Below are 7,486 nucleotides of genomic sequence, written 5' to 3'. Positions count from 1 at the left end.
TTCTGTCAGGAGTGTTTTGATTGTGTATTCCTCCATGACCAAGTGGAATTGGACTGGATGTTCTTTGTGGTCTCTTCCAGCGCTTAAGATTCAGAAATTCTAAGGAAACTGCAGCCTTGAGTTTGGAAGACCTGAGTTTGGGGCTGTACAGATTGCTTCTAAGGGGTGGCATGCAGCTGCCCTTTTACTGACCACATCAGGGCCACAGCAACCTCATGCCGCAGCACTGATCCAGCCTCTGGAGAACACAAAAAGGAGGCACAAACGCAGCTCCTTTTTGTGCTCTCCAAGGGGTGCCATAGCTGCAGCTGCATGGCTTTATGACACCCCCTTCGGTAGTGCATCATATGGATGCAGCACTGGAGGGGCATCTTGATGGCAGGGACGTAGCTAGGATTTTGTTAAGGGGGGGTCCAGACTAAGTGCCACCATTGTGAGATAATAAGAGCCCCCCCCCCCCCACACACACACACACAGAAAGAGGCTCAAGCGTTTACCTCAGGGATGGAAGGGGAAAGAGGAGGGGAAGAAGGGGAGGGGCTGCTCCGCTTCAGTGCCATCCTCAGGTTCATTCAGGGGAAAGGAGAGGCAGGACCCCTAGACCTCAATCTGCTTCCTCAGATGCATTGAGATGCAATGATGATGATGATGATGATAATAATAATAATAATAATAATAATAAGTAGAAAGATCTTGTAGCACCTTTGCAACTAATTGAAAGAAAGCGATTGACAGCATGAGCTTTTGGAGACCGTCTGCTTCTTCAGATGCAACAACAAGGACAACAACAACATGTAGAGAGATCTTGTAGACCCTTTGAGACTAACTGAAAGAAACACATTGGCAGCATGAGTTTCCTGGATGTCAGTTTTCCTAGAGTTTTCCTCAGATGCATTTAGAGTGCATAGAGTGCTTGGTATCAGCTTCAGTTGATACGCCAACTGCGTCGCTACCTGGACCAAAAGGACCTTGAAGCAGTAGTACTTGCACTGGTAATCTCTCGGTTAGATTTCTGCAATGTGCTCTACTTGGGGCTACCCTTGTACCAAATTCGGAAGCGTCAATTGGTTCAAAATGCAGCAGCCAGATTGGTCACCAGAACATCTAGGTATGACCATATAATACCAATACTGAAATCTCTTCACTGGCTGCCAATTAGCTTCTGGGTGCAATACAAGGTGTTGGTTATTACCTTTAAAGCAATACATGGCTTGGGCCCAAGTTACTTGCAGGAGCACTTCTCCTACATAATCCGCCCCGCACTCTCAGAACATCTGGAAGTTCTTTCTAGAATATTATAATACCAGGTTAATGACAACTTCACATAAGGCATTCACTGCCGCGGCCTCAAGATTATGGAATGACCTACTGGAAGAGATCCGCCTCATTACTACCTTAGAGGCCTTTAAGAAGGCACTCAAAACGGATCTCTCTCCACTTCTCAATTTCTTCCTTTAACTTCTCTACCACTTCCTGGTTCTTTTTTCCAAAACTTTCACTTTATTCTTCACTTGTCTTACATCTGAGGTTATTGCTTTTATAGCTTTATTGATTTCCTTAAACTCTTCTCTCACTCCTTTTTTTTATTTCACCTTTCATTCATTCCATATCATGTCTCAAGTCTTCTTTGTCTCTTCTCATGTCCATTCTAAGTTCCTCCTTATCTTTCTTCATATCTTGACGCCTCTGTCTTATTTCTTCCAGGAGCATTGAATTCATGTCCTGTACACTAGATTTTGTTAGGTCAGTAGATGATCTTCTTTGCCCTTGTAGCTGTTGTTGTTGTATTTTATATGACAGTGACCTTGTTGTAGCCATCTTTGTTATCTGTTAAATGTTGTTCAGTATTTAATGGCTAATATTCTGTACTATACTTTTATCTATACAGTTAATTAAAATACAATGATCTAACTGGGGAAAAGGGAGGGGGAGGGAGTCTATACAGCAAAACTATAATAATGTCCAATATTCCCCTTACTGGGAGATTAATTATAACTTATTTAATAATTTCACTACCAGATGTCGCTATACGGATTTAAGCATACACGGTTTGAAAATGTTCCAAAAAAGTATAAATTTACCTTGATGTTCCATTTTTTATTAGGAACACCATTTTGCTATGTCATTATTCTTAATGGGACTTGAGCATACATGGATTTTGTTATACACGGGGGATCTTGGAACCAAACCCCAGCGTATAACAAGGATCCACTGTATTAAAATTTTCCTCTTATCTTCCTATAAGGTGGGCTTCCTTTTTACAGTGTATATCTTTGTTGTGTGTTTGGACCTTGAAAACGCTGAGTGTTGCCGCTTCAAACTTGAACTCCCAAGTAAATATAGCCTCCCCAATTACCCCCTTTTCTTTTCCCTTCCCTCCCCAACTGGTTTCTTCCACAACTACAACAGTCTTTACTAGTTACAGATCAGTCTGGATTTTCTTTTATCCCCCTTTTCTATTTAGTTTTTAAAGTCACCTAAAAGTGTTCAGAAGGTGCCCGTTTTCAATCACAGGCTTTCTGTTCAGCAGAGTTTATAGGGGTTTATAAGAATTAATTTTAGGGTTCTTTCTTCAGTCCTCTCTTGCGTTTCCACTGATCTTCTTCGTCTCTACTTCCCATTGACCTCTCTCTCGCTTTTTACTCTCCTCCCTCGTCTCCAGTCTCCATCTGCATCTCCGTTCTCTGTTTTCTTCCCCTGTCATTGCTGTCCTCCTTTGTCTCTATCAGTGTCCTCCTTTATCTCTGGCTTTCAGTCTCTGCTTTCGTCTCCACTCTCCCTTTTCTTCCTTTCCGCCTTTGTCTCTGCTCTCTGCTTTCCTCTGCGATCTGCAGGGGCTCCCTCTGCACCCGCTGTTCATCTCCTATCTCCTGTCCTCTACTCTGGCCCGGCATCTGGTCTCAATCTGCGGCTCCAACTCTCTCCTTCTCTTCGCAGTGGCTTCAGCACTCTCTTTTCTCTCCTATTCCTCCTTCTCCAGTTTTTTAAGTTTTCCTCCACTTCACCAAACCCCTTTTCAGGTTCTGTTGAGTTTTATTTTTTATAGTCACAGTCTCTCTGACTCTCCATTAATTACTGGGTCTTGAAGGGGTCCAATTGTTATATCTATTAAGTTTCCTGGCATCCGATTCAGTAATTAATAATATTTAATAATAATAATAATAATAATAATAATAATAATAATAATATTTCAAAGTCCAAAGTTGACATTGTTGTTTGATTTGTTCAAAAGGAGGAAACCACAGCATCCAAAAAGTTAGATGTTGGAGTGTTTAAATCTGCAGAAAGTAACTGTATCAATTTGAAGGTTTTTAAGATTACCATGGATTGTTGATTATCTTGTAGTCGGTGGCGTCTGTGGGCCATCTATGATGGCGGCACTAATGTGGTCACAACTGTTCCTCGGTCCCCTCCACTTCTTGTCCTCTAAAGAGATTGTAGCAACATTCCTGAAGCGGGCCCCAGACCACTGTAGAACAAATTTGAGTTTCCCATAACAGGGAGGCTTCTGAGCTGTCAGGTTTCACCTCTAAGCCATGTTAGGTGAGAAACTCCTCGCAGCAGCGTTAGGAGTTTTCTCTGTCTGGCGCCATGCCCTGACCGGAAGTCACAACACATAAAGGTGTTTTAAGCTCACAGCGTCATCCTCCGGGCCCATATAGATCTCTTTGCCTTTAATGGTGCATTTATGGATAATTTATAAACTAGTGACAGACTCAAAGCTCTTTCGGTTCAGCTTAAAAGAAGCTGCAGGAAAATAATAACAATAAACACAGGGTTTTGCCAGTGGAAAACAGTCTCTCTCACTCCCACTTATCCACTCTCCATCTCCAAATGCTAAACCAGAGCTTGGAACAATTATGGGGTTTGGGAGACTACAACTCCCCAGAATCCTCCTGCCAGAGCTGGCTGGGGGATTCTGGGAACTCCCCAACTCTGCACTGAACTGCATTCCAACTTCTGAGCTGAGCTAAGAACCCAGGCTGCATCCACACAACATTTCATTCCCACTTCCAAGAGGGATTTTTAATTTCAAGACATTAGAAGAATATGTTCCTTTCTTTTTATGAAAAACAAACCCCTATAAGAGAATCCTATTTTGAGAGAAAGGCAGGATATAAAATCAACCAATAAAAAATTATAGCACAATAGTCCATCAGTTGCCTGTATTATAAGACTTTATAGCTTTAAAACTTTATAACTTTAAAAACAATTAAAATCCCAGTAGGATCAGAGTGCTATAGAATCATACAGTTGAAAGAGACTGCAACGGCCATCCAGTCCACCACTACCCCCGCCATGCAGGAAATCTAAATCAAAGCATCCCCAACAAATTATGTAATGGGGTGTCCATCTACATTGTAGAAAGACACTACCTTAGATTAATGCTATGGAAAATTGCCGCCTTGAGTCCATATATTGAGAGAACGGCAGGATATAAGAAAATAATAATAATAATAATAATAATAATAATAATAATAATAATAATACTTGGGTATTGTAGTTTCATGAGACATTTAGTCTTCTTTGTCAGAGAGCTCTGGTGCCACAACATACTACAAATCCCAGGATTTTCCATAGCATTAAAATGGTGTCGAACTGGATTATTTCTGCAGTGTGCAGCCTTATTAGACTGCAGTTCTCAGCAGTCTGTTATGCTGCTGGATGATGGAACCTGCAGTCTAGCATTGACTGGAACAGAGCCATAGGACTCAACAGCTTTGATTCATCATCTGGCAGAATTTCGGGGAAATTCTTTTAAAAAGGACAAAATAAAGAAAATAAAAACTCCTTGCAAAGTAAAACCCAGAGGTCTGCCAATTGACTTTGCTTACAAGGCAGGAGAGCAGAGAGGCCCAGACCTTTGCAGTGGACCTTTCATTGATGACCCACTTAGATTGATTCCTTATGTTAATTAATTAATCATAGAATCATAGAGTTGGAAGAGGCCCCAAGAATGACTATCCAGTCTAACCCCCAGCCATGCAGGAACTCTCAATCAAAGCATCCCTATTGACATGCTGAAAAGGGGCCAGCTAACTGTATTTTATTTTATTTTTTCTTTAAAAAAGAGAAAAAACAAAGCTGCTTTTTTGAATCACAGAACCTCTTCTTTTTTGTTGTTGCAAAAATCCAGAAATGACTGCTTTTGAAAACATGAGTTCATTATCAGAAGAAATGTACATAGTAGAGTCCAAGTCTCCATTATCTGGACTTCTGAAATCTGAATTATTCCAAAATCCAAAACTGACCATGAGATCATCTGGTCTGACCCCAACTAAAGGAAATTTGGGAATCCTGAAGGTTTAGATAAATTACTGAATTATTGGTGTGGTCTCAGGATTTTGCTGACAGCTCAGTGTACAGAAGCACAAAATTATTTCTTCCTTCCCTTCTTCTTCTTCCTCCTCTTCTTGCTCTCCTTCCACACGGAGACTAGTTTTTTCTGGCAAAAGCATGGAGAAGGAGGAGTGGAAGGACTCGGAGACTGAATGAGGGAAAGAGGGAAAGAAGAAGTTGCAGGGAGGGAGGCACTCCCTCTCTCTCTGGGCCTCCCTCCCTCCCTGCTCCTGGCCCTGCGCAACTGACTTCTTTCATCTTGCCATTCCTCCTCTTTCCCTAGTCTCCAAGTCTTCCTCTGCGCTTTTGACAGGAGGAGGAGAAGGAGGAACATGCCTGTGCCCCAATGAGGGGGTCCGGACCCTCCGGACCCCACCCTTGGCTATGTCCCTGATGATGGCATGCACCGTGTGGACTGGCTCATGGCAAAATGGCACCCTAGGGGCAGAGTCAGGGCATCCAGCATGTGGACGTTGCGCCCAGACTCCACCCACAGGCCAGTACAAAGTGCCGGTCTGTACAAGGCCTAAGACTTTTTTGTGACACAGTGTCTTGGATGTGTTTCTTTCACAGGGTTACCATAAGTCAGTACCAATTTGACAGCAATTAACAATAATTCAGCTGCACTTGAACTCAAAGATCCAAACTAGATGTGCATGTGATGTACAGTGTGTCATTTAGTGGGACTCATGTTGTCATTATATAATTAATAGGTGGCACAACCAAAGCTATTTCTCTCCAAAGAAATGCTTAATTAAAGAAATGTTTGCCAAGATAATCACTCTGCTAATTTAGACGATGTTGTGTCAGGTGAGCTTTGCTGCTGCAGCAGAAGTGTGTTCTGTAAACCCTGTTGTGCAATGCACACCTGTTGAGAATAGGGAACAAAGGAAGGTGCCCAAAAGTCTGATTGCTCAGAAAAGGACCTGAGGGACTGAGAAGCAGAAGAACAATTTTATGAGGCAGATGGAAGAGGAGGAAACGCTGAAAAAATACGACTGAAAAACCAAAAAAGCAAAAACAAAAACCGCTATTTGTGTTGAAAAGTAACAAACAACGTGTATAACAAAAGTATTCAAAACAAATATGAACAAAAGGTTTTAAAAAATGAGCCAGAGCAACAATGGCAAGCAAAATAATACAACAAACATACAAATAATAAAAACTACATTGAAGCAGGGTAAGACAAAATATAAAGAAAAAGAAAAAGGCTGAAAGAGTCACAAAAGAAAGGTAGCTTCAACAAGAAAGAGGGCTGAACTCTCTTGCACCATTCCTGCAAGAAGTCAACAGCAGACTAGCCCCAACTGTAAGGTAAAAAATGCCTGATTACAATGGGAGGCCTTGTTTGGAGACACAGGGCTCATTCCCACTGCAGTTTGCTCCAAAGCAGGATTTGGGGCAAATGACTCTCGTTCCCATTTGAAACCGCTTCTGATCTTCATTTGATCAATTCCAAGAGGAAAGAAGAGGAGCAAACATAAATAACCTGGGGTTTCCTGAAACTAGTTTTAAAGTGGGGTTTTGTTGTTGCTATTGTTGTTGAGAAAAATAGATTCTGAAGTGTGCCCAATAAGTAGGAATGCAAGTTCAAAATCAATATTTTAACTACTTGCTTTAGCAATAGATTGTTTTTTATCAGTTCTTGCTGATCATTACTTGCTTTAGCAATAGATTGATTTTTTGATCAGTTCTATTTTTTATTTTTAAAAAAGGCTCTTGCCCTCCTCCTCCTTCTACTCCTGGATTCTCCTGCCTTCCCTTGCTCCCAGGCTTTCTGATTGCCCAGTGCTGGCTGGGCCTCCAAGCTGCTGCCATGCCATCACTGCTTCCCCAGTGCTGACAGGGCTTCCTTTCTTCATCTTTTTTCTTCCTTCCTTCCTTCCTTCCTTCCTTCTCCCTCTCCCTTTTCTTTTCCTTCCTTCCTTCCATCTGTCTGTCCCTCCTTCCTTCCCTCTTTCCTTCCTGGGTCCCTCCTTCCCCCACAGAAGACCTGTACACAAGCCTACCTTGTTGAGCAGCATCCAGCAGTGCATGAGCCCCGCCAGCCCCAGGGAAGCAGCAGTGGCATAGCAACAGCAGCGGAAGCCCCACCAGCACCAAGCTGCACCTCCGCCGCTTCCCCGAGGCTGGCGGGGCTACTGCT

This window comes from Sceloporus undulatus, chromosome 6 (genome assembly GCF_019175285.1).
Source record: "Sceloporus undulatus isolate JIND9_A2432 ecotype Alabama chromosome 6, SceUnd_v1.1, whole genome shotgun sequence".
Classification (NCBI taxonomy): domain Eukaryota; kingdom Metazoa; phylum Chordata; class Lepidosauria; order Squamata; family Phrynosomatidae; genus Sceloporus; species Sceloporus undulatus.
This window is presented reverse-complemented; position numbering follows the sequence as displayed.